This window comes from Syngnathus acus, chromosome 2 (assembly GCF_901709675.1).
Source record: "Syngnathus acus chromosome 2, fSynAcu1.2, whole genome shotgun sequence".
NCBI classification, from domain to species: Eukaryota; Metazoa; Chordata; class Actinopteri; order Syngnathiformes; family Syngnathidae; genus Syngnathus; species Syngnathus acus.
The window spans coordinates 8,513,176-8,534,455 of record NC_051088.1 but is presented as its reverse complement, the minus strand read 5'-3'; the positions used below and the strand labels follow the sequence as shown (position 1 = coordinate 8,534,455).

At 40.5% G+C, this 21,280-nt stretch overlaps 1 long non-coding RNA gene across 1 annotated transcript; it reads left to right on the top strand.

The window, feature by feature from the left end:
• The first annotated feature begins 7,379 nt into the window (after positions 1 to 7,379).
• Positions 7,380 to 11,285, top strand: LOC119117969. Its single transcript, XR_005096632.1, has 4 exons — positions 7,380 to 7,402; positions 9,272 to 9,347; positions 10,836 to 10,906; positions 11,096 to 11,285. It is a non-coding gene; the product is annotated as an uncharacterized LOC119117969 (long non-coding RNA).
• The last annotated feature ends 9,995 nt before the right edge of the window (positions 11,286 to 21,280 follow it).

Genomic DNA, 21,280 nt, shown 5'->3' with positions numbered 1-21,280 from the left:
ATAAGATGTAGTTTCGGTTATTTTATTGTGTTATTATTTTTTATTTCATTTCATTTATTTATGTTTTTAATTTTCATTAGCTATAATAACCTTGATGTCTGGGCTGGCACTCATGAACAAGCGTAATAAGCCCACCTCTTCCAACTGTGCTGGAGACCGAGAAGTATACGTTGCTTGAGCATGGCCCAGACTGCTCACACGAGCCAAACCAGACTTTGACTGGGTCTCAAATGCGCCCCAAGCAAGGTGCAACTTGCCAAATGTATGCTAGCGCTTAGGGGGCCAAAGTGTTTATTGCGTGGGTGAAGACATCCACAATCACACGAAAGGGCCACAGCTATCCATAGTCTGCCTGAAACTGCACATCAATATTCACATTGCCAATCAGACATAAAGATCTACATGGAATAAAGAATCCACCATAGGAAAAAAAATTCTAGTCAAATCTAAAGAAACTATCACCTGTCTTGATTTTTGACCTGCTGCCATCATCGGGCTCATTTGATATCTCTTTGTGCATCTGTTGCTAATACTTGGAGCACATGGAGGCAGAGTAGCCTTTTGAGAGACCTGTGAAGACAGATGGGTAGAATCTACAAATGAAGGGAGAGCCAGCAGCTGAGTTGGCAGTGGCACACCTCACAGAGATTACCATTCTCTGAGGCCTTCTTGTCTTCATCAAGGTTGGCATCATGGCGTGAGATTGTTGAGAGAGGCAATATTACAGCATCTGCTCTGACTGCAAGCTCTATAGACAGCTATCAACATCAAACCACTATTGATTAGCCAATTCGCAATTTCTTTTTATTTGGTGTATATGGGGCTTTTTTATGCATCAACTTCCACATTAAAATAGATTAACGTTTATGTTGTCCCATCCTTTTCTCCTCTCACGGTGAGAGGCGGGGGTGTTTGTCGAGAGGTAAAAGGCTGTAATTCCACAACTGAATGGCTTCCTAATCACATATTACTGATCTGGCTTCACTCTCCTAACACTCATCCAGCTCGCCCTTTTGTTTGCTAACGCATTAGAGGCCTTGTGGATAATAACGTGGACCATTGCTCCAGTCACAATGAGTAAACGGATCCCAGCTCAAATCTCATAACCTGAACGTAGCAACTCACTATTGATTTCTTTCATAACCCACGCTTGGTATCCCCCTCCCGTCCTTTCCTCGCCGTCGCGACCCGTCAGGCTGTCGTCACCCACAAAACAGCACGCAATGTGCCCCCCCCCCCCTAAAGAGCAATTACTCACTCTTTTATTGTCTCCTACATGGCTCCGTATCAGGCTACTCATCTCTGACAGCGGTGCAGCTCAAATTAAATTCCCCCATCTGATAATGAAAGTCATTAGGTCCCTCTGGAGCCTTTTGGAGGGCCGAACAAAACATGGTGAAGGTCCATGTAATAACCTCAGAACTGAACAAAAAAAAACTTCTCAAAACTAAAATATATATACGTTGGTGGGCAAAGACTTTCTGGTGTTTGTTATTCTCAAACAGTCAGATTTTTCATTAAAGTAGTATTACTTATATTGAGTTGAATTTTCATGACAATTAGATAGAGGAAATTACACACAAAATAGTCAGTACTATATCACAGCACAAATCTTACAGCGTCACTAAAAATGCAACAGAGACATGACGGATATGTTGGAAACATTATAGATTCTCTTGAAATGGTAGACAATGAAAAACCTCTTAAGTGGAATGCAATCAAAATCAAAGTTGCCAAAATCATGTTCTTGTGCTGTCCTGCATGTTTTAGATGTTTTCTTCCTCCAACTGTTTAACCCTGATCATTTGAATCTGGTGTGTTGGAGGAGGGAAACATCTAAAACATGCAAGGTAGCAGCCCTTTAGAACTGGAGGTTCACACCTGTGCTTTATCCCAAGTAAGCTTGTGAATTTTGGTGAGATCATGTATCTCCAACATGTGGCAAGGTAACCACCTGGCACTGTAGCAGAACTGGCATAAGCTTAGTGGGGACATTTTGGGAGCATCTCAAGACCTTAGTATACAGATGTCAAACTCAATGCCTGAGGGCCAGATCTGGTCCGCCACAACATTTAATGTGGCCCGCAAAAAAGAAATTTGACTCCCTGTTTGTTGCTAAAATACCAAATTTGGAAATCGTTTTTACTTTGGAAAACATTTGGATATTGCAAGCATTTATTTTGACCAATCCTACTTTTACAATAAATGTAAGAGTTTTTATATCCTTTGATTGTAAAACTAGCTATGTCAATTTGTTGTGTATATTATGCAGTTGGGTTCATAAACACCATCCAAAGGAAACAACTACAATGTGGCTCCCAACAAAAATGAGTTTGACTCCTCTGCCTTAGTGGTTTGTGGTTGTGTTCACGGGTACAGTATGTTCAGTAATGCTATCTATATCATTAGCTGCTAACGTTGTAAAACATTAATATAAGTAGCACATGAACGTGATGCTTGCCAACTTAGCGGCACTGTGCATGCTTCAGTGAGTGGCAGAAGTAAAATGAGTGCAGGACATAATAGTTTTATAAATGACTTTATTGTGCACAAAATCCCCCAGAGTGCGGGATGAATAATTTAACACATTTCTACTGTTTCACACATTTAACACCTTCCACGCAAGATACGTGTGAAAACCACTTCGGCATACATTTTAATTAGCAGGGTTACATGCTTCAAAGTAACCTTACTGTACTGCGTGTGTTCAGTATGATAAAAGAAGCATTATGCCTATCTTGGTGCACATCTTGAGAGATTCTGTAGATCTGGAGATGGTAGTTTGAAGCTGTAATGAATAAAAACAATGAAAATGGCTGTCAAGCATCTTCACCAGCCCAGGTGGTGGCTTGCGCCGTTACAACACTTAAACTATTATGCTGATTATCCCCACAATTACACATTCATGAATTTGCTGTTAAAATGGCATTTGCTGCCCTGAGTGCACCAGCTCCTGTCAAACTACAGCGCCGGCTAAAACACTTTTAATTGGACGCGGTCTTTCCAGCCTGCTTGATTATTGGGGCTGGTTTACTCTGAGTACAGTTGAAAAGTGGAGGCTAAAAGGCCCCAAGACAGGCAGTGGGTGTGGATGGGGAGGGTGAACGGGAAGGAAATGTCAGAGTAATCACCTCAAAGGTCACCATGGAAATAATTATAGAGAGAATAATTTTCTGAGATTTGTTTACTGCATGTGCGACTGTGTCTGTATGTGGGTCGTACGTGTGACTTGAAATTATTCACTGGTTAAGAAATCAAATTTGTTTGATGCCAATTTTAAATTTTGCCTAACATTTTTGACAATTGTCCACCCAAACTGCTAACAAAAGTGGGGAAAAGAAAGATAGAAGATGATAAACAAATGAGCAGTACCTAATTCTGAGGGGTGATCAGTTCCGTTTTTGTTATAGAAACTCAAAACAAAAGGCACCATTTTTGTAGACAGGTACATGTGCACTCTGTGTCAAAACAGATATTTTATATTAGGGTAACTCGAGTTTACTGTTTTGGGGAATTTGGCAGATCACGTTACGCCTTGCCGGACCAAGGGCGTTCCAGGGGCGTTTTTTATTTAAATCTCCCAGTACACCTGACAATTTGGTGAGAGGAAGTAGACGATAATTTAGAATAGCTAAATGCAGGTCTAAATGGTGGCGCAGGTGGTGCAACGCAATTTTTGTGGGTTTTATCGAGGCACAGGCAGATCGATTCTGAGCGCCGCAGTATTTCATTCATAAATATGACAGCACCTGTCATAGTATTTCATTCATAAATATGACATCAGTGTAGGATAAACCCTCCGAATCATGATAGAAATCAGTTCATTTATTTCAGTGCAATTAATGTAAGTAATTCACGTGCAAAATCTGCAAGTCCATCCACAGATACATTAAAATGGGAAATGAAATACAACCAGTGAAACCGAGAAATGCTTGTTTCTGAACCTGGCTCTTGAATACAAGATGAGACCAGCCAGAGAGAAAAACACACGCACAGCTTCCACTCCTTATAACCACTACCTGCAGCATATTGCTGAGTTGCATTTTGAATTGTTCAGTTTTTCTGCCAGTTTGCCAAAATATGTCTTTCAGTAAAACCAGTCAGTGGTGTTAAATAGGTATGGGATCACTGTACTGCGCTGAAAATATGTCAATAATTTCATCTATTAATCATCTCGGACTCATCTTTCATCACATGGAAGTTCATCAACTCTTACAGCGCACATACCACAAGTTTGACTGAATATCAATAATCTGTCCGATTTCAAGAAGTTTTCTTTCCTTCCTATCAAAGGACATTATCTGATGTCTCCATAAAATGATACTGAATGATACTCTTGTTATGTGGCCTATGTTAAGAGTGATTATTTTACTCTTCTCTGAAAACGGTTGTGGTCAACAAGGGTAAATGACCTGTAACATATTTACAATCATAAATGCTTAGTTATGTGGTCACTGGTCAACTTGGCGAGGGCACAAACACCGTGGTTGTGAGAGGTTACAAACAATAACCAATTAGGAAGCAAGCTTTCAATGTTGATGTCACATATAGAGAAGGAACTGGGGGAGTGTTCATTAAATTTGTCAATAATACTGAAAATATGGCAAAGAGATGTGTTTTCAACAATATTTTTGTCAAATAAGCACACTGTTAGTCTTACTTGTTTTTATTCTTTTTGGATTTTTCAGCAATCTGGGTGCCCCTGGGGCACCATGGTGTCTCTCACAGGTCAGTCTTAGCGGTATAACAGATTACCTGCTTTGCGTTAAAAAACACACCATTGTCAGTGGTGATATGAATATAGTATGTGTGTTGTGTCAGATACTACACATTTTATAAGTCACGAGTGACATTTTTTTTCTCATGTGTGGTGTCCCTTACATTTTGAAAACATGGTTAAAATGATAAAAATCTGACACCTACAGCTGGTGCTTTATGTATTAAAACGAATTGGTTCTTATTGGAATTTTAGAGCTGCATCTAAATATACAGCGTGTGCTATGCAAGGGGGCGGCTCGGTGGCGCACTGGGTAGCACGTCCGCCTCACAGTTAGGAGGGTGCGGGTTCGATTCCACCTCCGGCCTTCCCTGTGTGGAGTTTGCATGTTCTCCCCGGGCCCGCGTGGGTTTTCTCCGGGCACTCCGGTTTCCTCCCACATCCCAAAAACATGCTTGGTAGGCCGATTGAAGACTCCAAATTGTCCCTAGGTGTGAGTGCGAGTGCAAATGGTTGTTTGTCTCTGTGTGCCCTGCGATCGGCTGGCAACCGGTTCAGGGTGTCCCCCGCCTACTGCCCGTTGACGGCTGGGATAGGCTCCAGCACTCCCGCGACCCCCGTGGGGACTAAGCGGTTCGAAAATGGATGGATGGATGCTATGCAAGGCTCTTTGGAAGAATGAAACATTTAGTGTACTAAAGAGGACCAATAACACGGTGCCCTAACACCCCCACAATACATGCTACAATAACTAGCTTTATGAGATGGGAATCAGGGGCATGCTAATGGTTGAAGGCAATCAATATCCGTGTGGCATTTAGTCAATTCCAAACAGAGAAGCACACTGAAAACCAAATGCTATAAGGTCACAGTGTTGGAGTTAATTGTTGGATACTTGTGCTAAATTTTGAAGGCCTAATTAGCCCACGATGCCTAGACAGAGATCGGAGGTTGAATCAATATTAACCAATGGAAAGTATGGTGATATACGACATACATACACTGGTTGTTTTCTCCCCTCTGTGAGTGGATATGAATGAATTAGATTTGTCTCCTTTGTAGTTACCAATTATAATAACAGCAACCTAGTGATCAAAAGCCTCTCTATCACGCTCTGATGGGTTCTTTTAAAAGTAAAGTTTATCCTCCAACAGTATTCTGTACACATTAAAAATAAGTATAAGAAGGTTTCTAGCTTGGTATATAGCTATAACATTTCTTCTATCAGGCATGGGGCAATAGTTACTGAAATACAAATAAGTTCTTGTGTTAACTAAAACTAATTATTCATCCAGAATAATTTAATGTTTGAGTCTATTTTTTCTTGTTTATTGTTAAGTCTTGTTGGTACACAAATAATCAGGGATGGGGTAGAGATTGGAAGGAGCCACTTTGATTAGCCATGGTTACATTCGGCCGTGACCACTCCCACAGTGGCGCAATTGTGCCTCTCACAGAACCTGTGCTTGTCTGCGATATTCCAACAACATTGGATCTCAGAAGAGCCTCTGCAATCTGCAAGTCATGGGTCAGTTTCGTGCTCATCTGGTCATTTTTAAGTTCATTCTGCCCTCGGGTGGGGGCTATAACTGCTGTGATTTCTTCTGGCATTTTGCACAGGTTAAAATAAAATAAAGTTAATGTTTGTAGCGCTAAATATATGGACCAGACTATTTATCCACCAGCACTGCAGGACAATTCCCATCTGTTGTCAAAAAGAATGGCACTCACAGATAATGTCTATAATCAGCCTACTTAATGCTCTCAACAGAGCAGCAGATATGAAGCAGATGGTGAATCTGCAGGCACGATGTGCTCCACATTAATTGACTTCGGCTGCTGTTGGAGGACCGCTCCATTGAAACGTTTGTACCCTGGAGGGGCTGTGGATGCCTGCATTGGTTAAGAAGGCCAACTGACATCCTAGGCACTCCAATAAATCATTTTTTCCCTGACATGCGAGGTTACCCAACCATGTCATGTTCTTTCTTACAATCATTCTCAGACATGTGGGCCTTAATATGTAAGAAGCTAGACTGCAAGCTTTGCGGTTCTTTTCAGGCTAGCTGAACAGAAACCTCACACCACCACCACCACCAAGCATGCTGCAGCATAGATTTGATCATCGGCCCCCTGTTGTGAATCATGGTAATAGTCCTGCTGAACACACGGCAAACACAAACACTCCATCGTCTTCAGGGAAGCCGGTGGTTTGGTGAAAAGTCTTTAAAAGCCTAGGACAAAAGTAATAGCAGGAGCTTTAAAAAAAATGGCGCTGGCTACAGACATTTCCGGTGAAAATGCTGCTGTGAGCAGTTTGTCAGTGTAAGTGCACACTAGAGAGCTGACAAACATACAGAAAATGTTCTCCTCGGATGCTCATAGAGAGGTTATAGCTACAATCAGAGCTCCTGGTGGAAATTGAAATAAAGCACCCATTTAGAGCTGTGATCGGTCACAATGCATCCAGGCAGTTTTTGGCCATGATAGCATCTGGAAATGTGTGTAATTCCTTTCCTGGGTGTCATTTCATCAGCTTAAAATGGAACATGGCCACCCTGGATGTTCTTTGATAAATTGCAATCTTATTTCGGGACACCAGTTGACCTTTTTTGTTCAATTTGGAAGCAACTCCAGGGTCGAATCCTTTCAGCGTTTTAACAGTTCTTACAAAGTCATACAAAGGTACGTAGGTTAATTATTGTGATAGAAACGATTGTTAAAGAAATACCAGAAATTGTGTGTGTGTCTTTGTAGAAAATTACAAAGTAACCTCAAATTTATAGGTTAGTTGGAACACACCACAATCTACACACGGCCTGAAATAATGAACTAATGATCATGGACTGGCTGGCCGGGCACTGGGGATTGATAAATGAGGGACCGGCAAAATTTACTGACCGGCCCACTGGCAAACAGTAAGGAAGTAATTGAGGGTGCGGTCTAGTGCTGTGTGATGACTTATTCTTACATCGCTGCACAAACTATGTAGTTCAGTGTTCAGCCACTCGTAACCATGAGACATTGTCTGTCATTGCCATTGTAACCCCAACACCTCCTGTAAAACTCTCAATATTATTGTCATGGACTTAGATGTGTGAGCATGTGACAATCACAATTTCAGATCAGTGCTTGTAGCTAACATTGGTGTTTGACCATTGATATAGTAATAATCCAAAGGTGAGGTGGGTCGCAGATATGTCACAAATACAATACTTTGCAGTACTAGCATGATTTTTAGTTTGACCATTTTCAGAGCATGACGCAGCAGCAAGGGTGTGAGTGAGTGAGTGAGTGAGTGAGTGAGTGAGTGAGTGAGTGAGTGAGTGAGTGAGTGAGTGAGTGAGTGAGTGAGTGAGTGAGTGAGATAGAGACAGACAGACAGAGAAAGACAGACAGACAGACAGACAGACAGACAGACAGACAGACAGACAGACAGACAGACAGAGATTAATAAAACAATTGGCATTGCGTTAATAATACATCCTCAAGCAAACTTCTCAGCCTTTTCAAGTTCAGACAAGCTAAAATCAGAAACTGACTTTGAAAATATGAGACCATGTGACCCCAGAATCATATTGGCCATCTCTGTCCACCAATAACCAAATTGTAATCTACTCACTGAAAAATAAAAGGGCAAATACAAAGCCCTATGAAATTGTTTTCACTGGCTGTTGAAATGTTTTTAACAGTTAAGCCTTGGCAAAGGTCTGTGTTCTTTTTGCTGGCCTTCTATATGTGATGGCATTGCGAAAAAAGATTTCTAGGCAATTTTTACTTGCCACAAAAATGTTCAATGAAATGACAGTAAAATATGTACACAATCACAGTATAGTGTATCGTACACAATAATTGATGCAATTACTTCCTATAGTCAGTCGGCTTTAGGTCATGGTATTTGATCTTCAGAGTTACAGGAAACCTGTCATTGAAAATGTCCTTTAAGGTGACAAGCTGTCATTTATAATAAATGGGATCTGGCCTTGTGGTGGCAATATCTCGGCTCTGCGCACAGCCCAACATGCACAGTGGGGGGGAAGATAAAATACAGGCAAAAAAAAAAAACACTATTGTAATTAACATCCCCAGTGACCCGAAAATAAACATTTATTTTCTCATCTCGTGCACACAGCGACGGATTTTGACGCGGTCCTTTGATAGCTTGATTTCCATTTTCATCTGGGTTTTTCTTCGCCATGCCTCATCTGTAATTTATGCATCAAATTCATGCATAATTAAATTTGAATTTGCCACTGTATAAATATTGAGGCACCCAAACAAATTCTCTAATAATTGAGGTGGTTGAGGTCTCTGCCTTTTTGAATTGATAACTTCCGCTTTACCCATCTCCTCTTTCTTTGACCGCAAACTCACGAAAAGAAAGTTTAAATAATCATATGAGGGCAAGAGTTAGAAAAATATATAGCACCAGTGGCACTCTGAAAAAAAAAAAAAAAAAAACATTGTGGGCTGTCAAAATGTGAAACACTGCAAAAAATGTGAGCACAAGGCCACATGAATGACATTACTGAATATTATATGTTTGCATTTCAGAACATAGTCAGGCTATCAGATGGAGTGTCTTCGAGCTGACTATGGACAAAGAGAAACTACATCTACCCCAAGACTGGTCAGTCGTCAATTACAGGACACTTATGTATGGTGATAACCAGCCATTCACACTCACACTATTGAACCAATGCCAACAGCCCGGAAGTCAGGCAAGTGAATCTACATCATCAGTTACCATTATCTGAACCTTCTCCTCGCGAGTGTCGCGGGCACACCGGAGCCTATCCCAGCAGTCTTCGGGCGGTAGGCAGGGCACAAATAGACGAACAATCATTCACACTCAAAATCACACCTATGGACAAATCAGAGTGGTCAATTGGCCTAACATGCAAGTTTTTGGAATGTGGGAGGAAACCACATGGGGAGACTATCCAAACTCCGCATAGGAAGGCCGGAGCCAGAGTCAAATCCGCACCTCTGTATTGTGAGGTGGACATGCTAACACTGTTACACTGTTCTGCCTACCATCAGTTACTTCAAAATAAAATTGGTAATAATTTGTATTGTGCAAAGATCAGGACATTTTTTTTGTTACCAAACTTTATCATTGTCGTGCGCTTGAATGCTTGAGTGAGGCTGTGTTCACATTTGCAGCAGGGAGGAAAAGCTTGAGTCATGAGTTTCGGCAATATGTTGTATTTCTTTATATGGCAGCTTCCAAAGGGAAGTAATTTGCAAACACGAGCAAAAGCAATTACAAATACAAAGCAAATACATTTTTTAATCATATTCAGATCCCAAATTGGCATCAGGAGTCATTTGAGGTGTTCCTGTTATGGAGGTTGAAACCTTCTATGACCAACTTGTGCTGTTGAAAAAAGTACTGAATAGCACTTCAAGAAAAAAACTCAAAATTATGTCATGTTCCCAAAACGTCTCCATCACAAGGAAAAAGATAATTATAATAAATGAAAAACAATCAAACAGTGAAGCTTATTTTCCGCATGACAACTCTCTTCCGAATGAGCTTTTGGAACACTTCTGAAGGAAAGACACTAAAAAGTACACAGACGGATCATAATTAGGTAGGGGAAAAAGCTTCAAATGTCGGTTCCACTAGCTTAGTCTTCCAGCACATCACGCAATCTGCTTTTGTAATTCCCCAAAGCCCTCCAGGCCAATTTTCTGCAATGCTCGCATTATCCTTCGAAGGAATTGCTTATGTTAATGTGTGGTTGAAAGCAATTAAACAATTAATGTGTCAGACATTTACTGTTGTTGTTTACCACCTTTAAATATTGACATTTTCATGCCTCCTCAACCATGTCAGTGATTACATAAACAATTAAAAAACGATTCTTTTCTGAGAATCACACTCAAGGCAACTGGAGCAGGGGGAAAGGGATGTTTGAGTTCCTCCAAGATTTTGAGCTAACTCGCTAAATCTGTTTTTCTTTTTTTTTATAACGTATGCAAGTGATTGCTGGTGGGGAAAAACATTTTTTTTTTTCTGCTTCAACACTATAACAAGAAAAAAAATCCTGCAGAAATGTTATATGAGCATTTGTTTACATACAACCTCACATTTTGCAGTTATACCCAACAGGTCATTATGATTGGAAGAATTATCAATGAGGTAATGCAGTTACAGGGTGGCCTCTGCTCCTGTTGTATACTGTAAGACATTTTTGGTGAAAGGCGCACACACATCTCAATTGTTCACCCTTGAAAAACATCCAAGAAGCGTTTTTTGAGCGTATTGTGAAATGTGTACCTTTTGTGGCTTTGAATACAGTATTTTATATTATAAGGCAACACCTGTATGCAATTTGTACGCACACATCAATGTTTCTTTCTTGTCCTCAGTGCCGCAGCTGAAAAAGCAAGGATGGCGATAAGGTAGGAGGTGGGGAAGCATATTGAAGATGAAAGACCACCGACTGTAGAATGGGCATGAGAGCGAGAAGGACTATTGCTCATCATAATAAAACCCTTGCAGAGCCGAGGACAGGGCTAGAAAATGACAGAGGCCACTAAGTGCACTTTGTGATGCTGAAAGCAAAAAGGTAAGGCTCTTTGGAATCAGTGTGTGTATGAGGGTTTGTTTTTTTTGCTTTTACAATGCCGCATGCACGATCATGCAGGCATGGGTAAATAAAACCTGCACTACTAATGTACAAAAACTCCTACAGTACATCAGATAGTTGTAATGTTTGTGCTCATTCGATCTCAGAATGTTAAGCTGCTGGAGTTTTACTTTGAGCAAGCAAGTAACAAAGCCTAAAGAGAAATAAAAACTCAGCGTGGAATAATTGTACCCAGAATTAAGCATACATTGTTGAAGGCTGTCAGTTTGTTTTCATGGTTGGTAACTTTCTAATTCTCTACAGGCTTCTCCCGATAACACATACTGTTTCAGTTGAGAATCAGACTGACAAGCTACAACTGGGGTAATTTATGGTCAATAGGCTTTCTCTAAATTACTGGAAAGATTGTTCTTTAAGGGCAAATATGTGTGTATAAAGACTGCTGATGAATTTTATTTTATTTTTTTACCATTTTTTTTTAAAACATCTGGCTGTTAATTTAATGGCACATCCAGTCCGTCACTCTGATTGGCTCATCGATTTTTAAATTTGATTCTCATTTGAACGCCTCGCTAGCCATGAACCATCCTCTCAGTCTTTCATACGCTCTTATGCTTAGAAATTCCTTGAGCTACTCTTTCTTTACTTTCTCTCACATTATCTCTGCGGGTATAATTTTTTCTTTCCACTCCTGCCACGTTACAGCACTCAACATTAACGATCAATTTGACAATGCACTTTACATCCAGCATTATTGCCCAGGAGAGACTAGTAGTCAAACACCATATTGATCCAGAGTGTAATTCTCCTGCTTGCTTTGAGTGTTGGAGCTATCAACACAAAGTGATGAGCAGAAGCGTTACTTTTGTACAAAATGTGGTTCCTGTGGACCAGAATGAGCAAATCACAGGACTGTTGCATGCATGTCTTGTTCATTCACTTGCAGTACATGTCTGAACACTCATTCACCGTACATGTCTATAGGCAAGAATGTATGGGCGTATGCAAAAAGACCAGAACCAGGTTTGACGCAATGCCTCATCAAGGTTTTTTGTTTTCATGACCGTACAATTGGACATTGCGAGCATGTGGGATAACAAGATTCGTCACATAAGGTCTGGAAACTCTCCTGATCGAAAGTTTTTCATCACATGATCAGTATCTGTGTGTGCGTCTTGTTGGAGGGTCAGATTAGGAGGATAAAGACTGAGTCGTGTTTGTCCTCATTTGGTCGTTTTTCTCCTCTATAACACCATTTAATACCAGCTATGGTATAAATTTTCAATCATATATATCAGGGATTGTCAGCCGTTGGTCGGTGCAAATAAATAGCCTGTATAGGTCTAGCCTCCTTCAGTGCTAAATAATATCATATTCCACCAAAGCAGTGGTCTCCGAGTTGCTTCTTGGTCCCTTGGAAAAAACTGTTGAAAACCCCTGATTTAGATACACACATAATGTAAACATCAATGTGTCCAATCACCTACATACTGCAAATACAAGTCTGTCCATGAAAAATTAGAGGTCTGGACCTTGGTAACCACATAGGGCTGACTTTCGTCACTACCACAAACAAACGAACAAACAAACAAACAAACAAGCACAACTGGCAGGGTTCAAAAATCAACTGAGACTCCATGACGGCACTAATGGAGCATGCATCGCATTCATATTTACATTGGGGACTATTTAATTCGTTTATTTCCGTGTAATTGTGTCTCAGAAGAGCTGCGTGTGATGTGGATGCGTGTGCATCTCTGCATGACGGGTTTGTTTGTTCTCTAGTGAATGCAATCACAGAGGACTTGTGTATACAACACACATTGGATATTTTTTGCAATGTTGTTACTCCAGTAGCCAAGCCCCCATTGTGAAGGCATGGCAGGAGTTGTACTGCTCGTCACACGCATGCAATATTTTGATCACAAGATGAGTCAACCGAGACTTGGCATTGAAGCTTGTTGACTAAAAGCAATGTTGAAGGTATTTGTTTATGATTGTTATTTTATTTTTCTTTAAGTATACATCAAAAACCTGAGCTATAGCTTGCAATTTATGGATTTGAGTTGAGCATGTAGTAACTATATTCCACCGACACACTCTTAAAGACACCTGGTTGTCTATTTTTGTACCCATGTCCAAAATGCTTTAATTTTCGTATGTAAATTGATCATTATAAAACACAGAGGCTCAACAAATGCCAATGTCTTGCTCGATTAAACTTAGACATTAAAAAAAATCCATCCATCCATCCATCTTCCGAACCGCTTTGTCCCCACGGGGGTCGCTGGAGCCTATCCCAGCCGTCATCGGGGGACACCCTGAACCGGTTGCCAGCCAATCGCAGGGCACACAGAGACAAACAACCATCTGCACCCGCACTCACACCTAGGGACAATTTGGAGTCTTCAATCGGCCTATCAAACATGTTTTTGGGACGTGGGAGGAAACCAGAGTGCCCGGAGAAAACCCACGCGGGCCCGGGGAGAACATGCAAACTCCACACAGGGAGGGCCGGAGGTGGAATCGAACCCGCACCCTCCTAACTGTGAGGCGGACGTGCTACCCAGCGCCCCACCGAGCCGCCACATTAAGAAAAATGAATATTTTAATATATAAGTGTCATCTCTCTGGCAGAAAAACTGGAGAATCTCTGGAGTATCACCACACTTCCCAGGTGGCTTCACCATTCCCGCCTGCCAAGCTACAAGACCTCGAATCCCAGTTCCTTCACCATAACAGCTTGAATAAACAGTGGCACTGATTCAAAATTATTTTGTATCGAGTGGATTTAGCTTGCATCAACCTCCTTTTTACGTGTTTTATATTTTCATCTTCCTCCTGCTTGCTGTCTTTTACTCTGACTGAAAATACTTTGTTTTTGCACCTTGACAGATTAGCTTCTCGTGTTTGTCTTTCAGAGTGTAGTGACAAAAGGCAATCTGTTTTTGAGGCAAAATGATGCTCAGTTCCAGTAGTTGACCAGTTTGGTTGCTTTGATTCCTACTCACAATAGACATGCTTCACCCAGCACAGTTAGTCATGCACACACAAGCAATATACGTAGACGTGTCATACAATTACTGTAATACGATCATTCCGAGCCATATCAATTCATTTTCTGTATTGCTTTCCTCAACCGGATCACGATTGAGCTGAAGTCAATCATGACATTGTGTGCGTCATCTGGGACGTGAGAGACCTTGATCAGAACGTAAGAAATGTAAGGGACCCCATCAGAATGCAGAGATGGGCATCATCCTCCGTCCCTAAGTTTCTATCACTTTTTCAACCTCACCCAGCCAAATGCAGTCGAGAGCGGACTTACAGGTATTGCATCATACGCAGGTTCTGCTCACCTGACATACAGTAAATAATGAAATAAAGGAGTTGTATACCTTTTGGTTCCACAGTAGGTTGAATGCCAAGAAGACTGCTACACGGCTGTGAATCATTTTCTGCCAGATACGGAAGGTCTGCCTTGCCCAAGATAAGGGCTGACTTTACCCCTAGCCCATGCATCAATTTGCGACTCCAAGGTTTTGACTGGATTCAACTAATAAGCGCGCTAAAGAGCAATAGCAAGAGAGGTCACTGCGATACAATGACCTATCTCAAGTCACCTATCAAATTATGTGCAGCTCAGTGGCCTTGTGGTAGAGTGTCCGCCCTGAGACTGGAAGGTTGTGGGTTCAAACCCCGGCCGGGTCATACCAAAGACTATAAAAATGGGACCCATTACCTCCCTGCTTGGCACTCAGCATTAAGGGTTGGAAGTGGGGGGTTAGATCACCAACTGATTCCCGAGCGCGGCACCGCTGCTGCTCACTGCTCCCCTCTCCCCCAGGGGATGGATTAAAATCACACGGGGATGGGTTAAATGCAGAGGACAAATTTCACCACACCCAGGTGTGTGTGTGACGATCATTGGGACTTTAATCTTAATCTTAATCTTTAATGTGTGCCAGAGAGGCCTAAACTAATATAGTTATGAACCGCAAATACCTCATTGATTTTCCAGCGGTGACGTCCTAACCACAACGTCACCATGCTGTCCAGTAACTACTAATATGTTTATTACATTTTTTTCAGATTATTTTTTTCTTACATGAGTAATCCTTGCGGATAATGCAGCACTTGGAATAGAAATTGAAGCAGTTTCTTCAGACATAGGCGCTCCCCAAAGTATGAATAGCTTTCAAACTGAAACCTCATTCCTTGTTTGCCTTAAGGCTCATGAATAGCCAAGAATTCAATAGCAACCGATTCATTGTCAATGAATCGGTTGCAGAACAACCTTGAGCTATCGCATCACTTCGAAATGTATTGACCTGATACTAAATGGAAAAAAGAAAGGGGAAAAAGACTGTTTAACATGTCCTATGTGTATTTGGTAGTGAAGACAAATGTCAATATCTGAACCTGAGACCTCTTGATTGTCAGGCAGACATAGACACCATGGTACTCATCAAAACTGCAACAGGAGGGGGGAGTGGGGGGGGCAACACAGCGTTGATTTATATAAACCTCAATGTTCCTTCTGCTGCTGAAAGGGGAGTGTTTCAAAAGAGGTCACACTCGGTGCAAGGCAATCAGATAAGAAGAGAGTTTTAAACAAGCTGAAGGTTCCACTTCTTTTGCCAGTATGTCCTTATCTTCATCGCTCTCTCTTCTGGATCTTGTTCATTCCGACAAGTTGAGGCGCCAAGATAGCCTTGTCCATCCTTTCTTTGCACCAATGTGAATTTCAATATGAATCCCCTCATCTTAGGCTCCACGCAGGAAGCCAGGCAAACTTTGTAAATTAAGTACAATGGAACCTGAATGAAAAGTTGAATTTGAGCTACCTTCATGCCCGATGTCAAATGAGATGGCAGCATTTTGCACAAAGATGTCTGCATCTGAAGGCATGAATCGGACATTCATGAATTGTCCCAAATTGACTAGATTCCAGATAAAAAGGTCATCAAATAATTTTGACATGATGCATTTATCACACCAACAGCGGGCTTTTATTGGTTGTTTTGGTTGTAAGCTTATATGATTCTTGTATCTGTTATGCAATTTTTTTGTCCATATTTGAGACACAACTATTTCACTGTAGTCATAGAATGGAAATCAAATGATGATTCAGATCAGCAGCATGGTAAATGGGCAAAAAATGAACCGTTAAAATCTGGAAATTGCTATCCAGTGTTTAATTACGTCACACACATCTCAAAAAATTTGAATGTCGTTGTAAAGTTCATTTAATCCAGTAATTCAATTTAAAAAGTGAGTCTTGTTCATTGCATATGTTCATTGAGCAGACGAGGAAGAAGAATTTGCAACTAATTTCTGTATTAGAACTCAATTACTGTTTCTAAGGTGGTATTCGAATTCCTTCAGATGGTGATATTTGGCTTTTTAAGTGGCATTACGTAATTACTTTTTGAAATAACTTGAAATATTTTTCCCATCATTTTCTAATTAAATGCAGCTGTATGTATTGACATCATTCCATTAGGTTCTTTTCATTTTTTTGGTGAGACACTATGCCCGTCAACTCAATTATATTTGCGAATTGTGACATGTCCATTCTCATGCAGCTCCATCCAATGTTTCCATTACAAAGGAGTGCAGACATGCTTTGATAGTATGTTTTCTCTCTCACTGGCACACTATTAAATCCCAAATAATGATACCCGCTTCCAGAGTCTGTTTCATGCACATCAAACGGCTCAGCTAGTGTCCATGGCACCATGTGATTATGCATGCTGAAGTCTGGTTGGAGGTTAACTCCCAATATTACTAGGCACAAGTCAGAAGAGTGTTTTTTGGGGGGGGGTTTCTGCGCCGAGGTTTGACTTATTGGACTACAGGTGGTTTGCAACACCTGAAGAAATGGCGCCATCATAAGGACATAAGTGGTATAAAGCAGGTCAGGAATATAATTTATCAGCATTAAAAAAAGAAAAAGAAAGGTGATAGCCAGTCAAACAGGCAAAAACAAAGCCATGCATTTGTTGTTATTGTTAAACAATAAAACCTGTAATTGGAGCAATTACAATTACATGCTTCCATCGACAAACAGAACAGTTCAAATAAATGGTCATATATATATATATGCTCAAGTTACTCACACCGATAGTAAAGACAAACGCAATCGCCCGCAAACACTTGAGAAATTGTTGACTTGCCGAGTGCGTCAATAACTTGAGTTTGTGTAAAACTATCGGCTCCGTCCCTGCAGGAAGGCCAAAGTGTTTTATCTGTTGCCAAGCAACCACCTATATATATATATAGTATATATATATTTGCATATTCATTCATATATATTTATTTTTTTTATTATTTTTTTTGCATATGAATATGCAAATATATATATATATATATACATACATACATATATTTGCATATTCATATATATACATACATATATATATATATATATATATATATATATATATATATATATATATATATGAATGAATATGCAAATATATATATGTATATATATAAATACATAAAACTACATTGAACAACATTAAACAGTTTTGTTTATTGTGGACGATGCTGCCCTCAGGCGGTAAAAATGGAGACCTGCGTCTCGGATTATCATCTACCAATACAATGTAAGGTATACTTCATCGACCACAATAAAACAAAAATCTTGTAGCTGTGGCAATATTTTTCTAAAAAAGTTGTATGGTTTCACGTGTACGTAATATCCTAGTTTCCTTCATTTAATAGCCAGCTGTGGTTATAAAGAGTCTTGGTTACCAAAGGTGTTTGTAAAACGTTTTCCGCCTGACCTCATTGATGTAACTTGCATTGTTTGATGAAGACGTGTGAAAAGGTTTAAATCTAGCATCATCGCAACATGAACATGGCTGTAAAAAAGTTGAGGTCATCTTTTAGCACCTTGTTGGAGTGATTCACCAATTCAAGAAGGCTGGCTATTTAAGAAGGCTGGCATAGCATGTCATCACTATTCTAACTATTTTCTGTCATTTATTACGTCAGTCCAACAATACGTTTGCTTGTGTTTGTTAAGCAATATAACACCATGTATAATAAAAATGCAGGCGGTGCAAAAGAAGGTGAACTGTAGCGCAACATCAGTGAATTAAGTGAATTTATATGATTAAATGTTTAGCAGTGTAACAGACTAAAACAGTATTAACAGAATAGAAGAGTCCTAACAATGTGTGTGTCCTTTCTTCTTGCTCTTACTTTGACACGGTCAGGGCAGGGCCATTGTCATTTCTTTTTCAAAGGCCTTTTCTGAAGACTTTTAAAGAAGTTATTATAAAATGCGATGAATCATCTACAAATACAGTTTACTCATTTGAGACCTTTTGATATGATGCAGTCAGTGTATTACAGCCTGGAGTCACAGGCTTGTGATTAAACGCTGAGATTTAAAAATAGTCTTGTTTCATTTACGGGAAAGACTCCCTTCATGTTAGTCAGTATGTTTGAAGGCCCTATCATTGTCCTCCAGCTTTGCCGGTCGCGTCTAAACACTGGGCCAGCCATCTCGGCCCATCCCGGAACCACAAATAGAAAACCATATGAGATCAGAGGGTTGTGCTGGAGTGAACCGCTAACTGCTGCGTACAACCTGTGCATCCCACAGGAGAAACTGCACATTACCAGCCGAAAATTCCATCACTCACAAATGACTTAAAGGCTCCTCATTGCATGTCTTGATACGGAATCACGTCACTAGTATCGGCTTCCTAAGACCCGCCTATGTTTACTTGACTTCTGACCTTATTATAAATAAAATGTAATTCTTTTGATTGTAGAGATGACAAAAAATCTTCTAACAGTCATATAGGGCATACTACCAGTCTGGAATCCTGTCCAAACCACATTTCTATGTCAATGTGTACAATGTTTTTTTTTGTTTTTGTTTGTTTTACATGATCATAGTCTTGGAATTTTCCTCATTATCATTACAAATCAAAATAAACAAAGCGCAAAGACTGGACAAACGATGTCTAACATTTGTAGTGTGGTCACAAAATATTGCTGAGGACAATTGAAGGGCTTAGATTGTTACTTAGGATGCATTTACAGTTATTTAATGAAGTGCTCAGTATGCATCATGCTGGTTAGGTGATGAGATATGAAATGATAGTGACCTTCCTTCTGGAAGTAACTTAAGAACGTGGCTGACGTGCATCTTTCTCTTTCTGTCTATACTACGATTACATCACAGTGTACGTTATGGTTAGGATGGTATTTCTGTTGTGAAATTTATGAATCACAAACGATATGTGGTATTCATAAGATATTTTAATAAACAAAGCATACAGGAGGAGTCGATATACATCGCTTACTGTAGTTGTAAAGTTTCACCAGTACGCCATGTAAAAATAGATTTCTTTTTTCCTGTGCCACAGTTAATAGTACAACTGTGCCTTTCAGACAGAACTCACCAAAGCGGGACATTGCTATGTCTGAAGTGTGCATTCACACAGCTGTTGCGGGTTGCCATATTTACATAATTAGCTGTGGGTCAGGAGAACCACACTTGCTTTCAGCACAAAGGGGACAGTCAGTCTCGTGCGTTTACGCTCACACTCTGGGCGTGCCTGACAGCGTTTCATCTCTATTTGGAAAACAACTGGCAAATTAGACTTCAACATCACAACCTTTAGTGATGTATCCCCCCGCCCCCGATTTTTTCTAAGGTGAGGGCGTGCTTATTTTGGTGGGGGGCACCTCCATTTGCCATGGAACAAATACATTTCAATGGATATCAATTATACATAGATTGTTTTGCTATTCATGGGCCAGCGCTTACAGTATTTTGTCCATATATAGATTGTCCTTTTTGTCATACATCTGGGAAGTGTATTATTGTCAGCATTATTATATTTGGCTATGCTTGAAGTCAACTATGAACACTCCCACAGAGGCGCAGACCTTCCTCTTGCAGATCCCCCTGCATGCTCTTGTCTACGAAATTACCCGACCTCACGCCTCACTTACATTATACCGCCTCTGAGGGCTACGTTGGTCACAAAAATACCACCTCTAGGGTTATCCTGTTATTGTTCTTATTAATATTATTATTATCATTTTTCTTTTTTAACTTTTTCCATATTTTGACAACATTAGTTGGATGTTAAAAAGAAAAAAGTTACTAAACTGCTTGCAAAGTTGATCGAGATTTTATCATGGTCAGTGTGGGACCTTGGAATTTGGTGGATTTTTTTTTTGTCCCCATAAAGTCAAATTAAGTAGCGGTCAACAGAAACTAATTGGGTTCATTCAGCCTCGGGGGTCCTGCCTAATTTCTCTCTGTGATGGTTGTGAAAAACGAAATTACACAACTGTATATAGCCAATATTAGCCAACTTACATTGGCTCCCGGTCCATTTAAGATGTGACTTCAAGGTTCTTCTATTAACCTATAAATCATTGCATGGCTTAGCGCCTTCGTATCTCGTCGACCTAGTTGTTCCTTATGCTCCGTCTCGTAACCTTCGTTCGCAAAACGCTACCCTTTTAGCGACACCGAGGGCCAAGAAAGTGTCTGCAGGGTCTAGAGCATTTTCTATCCGGGCTCCAGAGCTTTGGAATGCCCTCCCAATGGATATTAGGACTGCTACCTCAGTAGAAACATTTAAGACACGTTTAAAGACACATTTCTATGACATGGCCTTTAACTAACTTGGAGTGGCCGATTCGGCCGGAGTTTGTTTTGTTTTCTCTCCCCCCCCCTCTCCCCGGCCGGGGAGGTGGTTAGGTGGCACCCAAGCTGACAGCGGCTATCTGGATTCTTGTGGGCTAATTCAGGTTGGGGGAACTGCAGCTCAACCTCCACAGCCAGGATAGCAGAGGGCTCCTCTGGCAGCCCTTCGCTCTGACTTGGACATCTACTTTTGATTTCATATTATGTATTATTTGTGCCCTCTCTGCATCCATTACAACCTGGTGATCCTGAAAGGGGGATCCTTCCATCTGT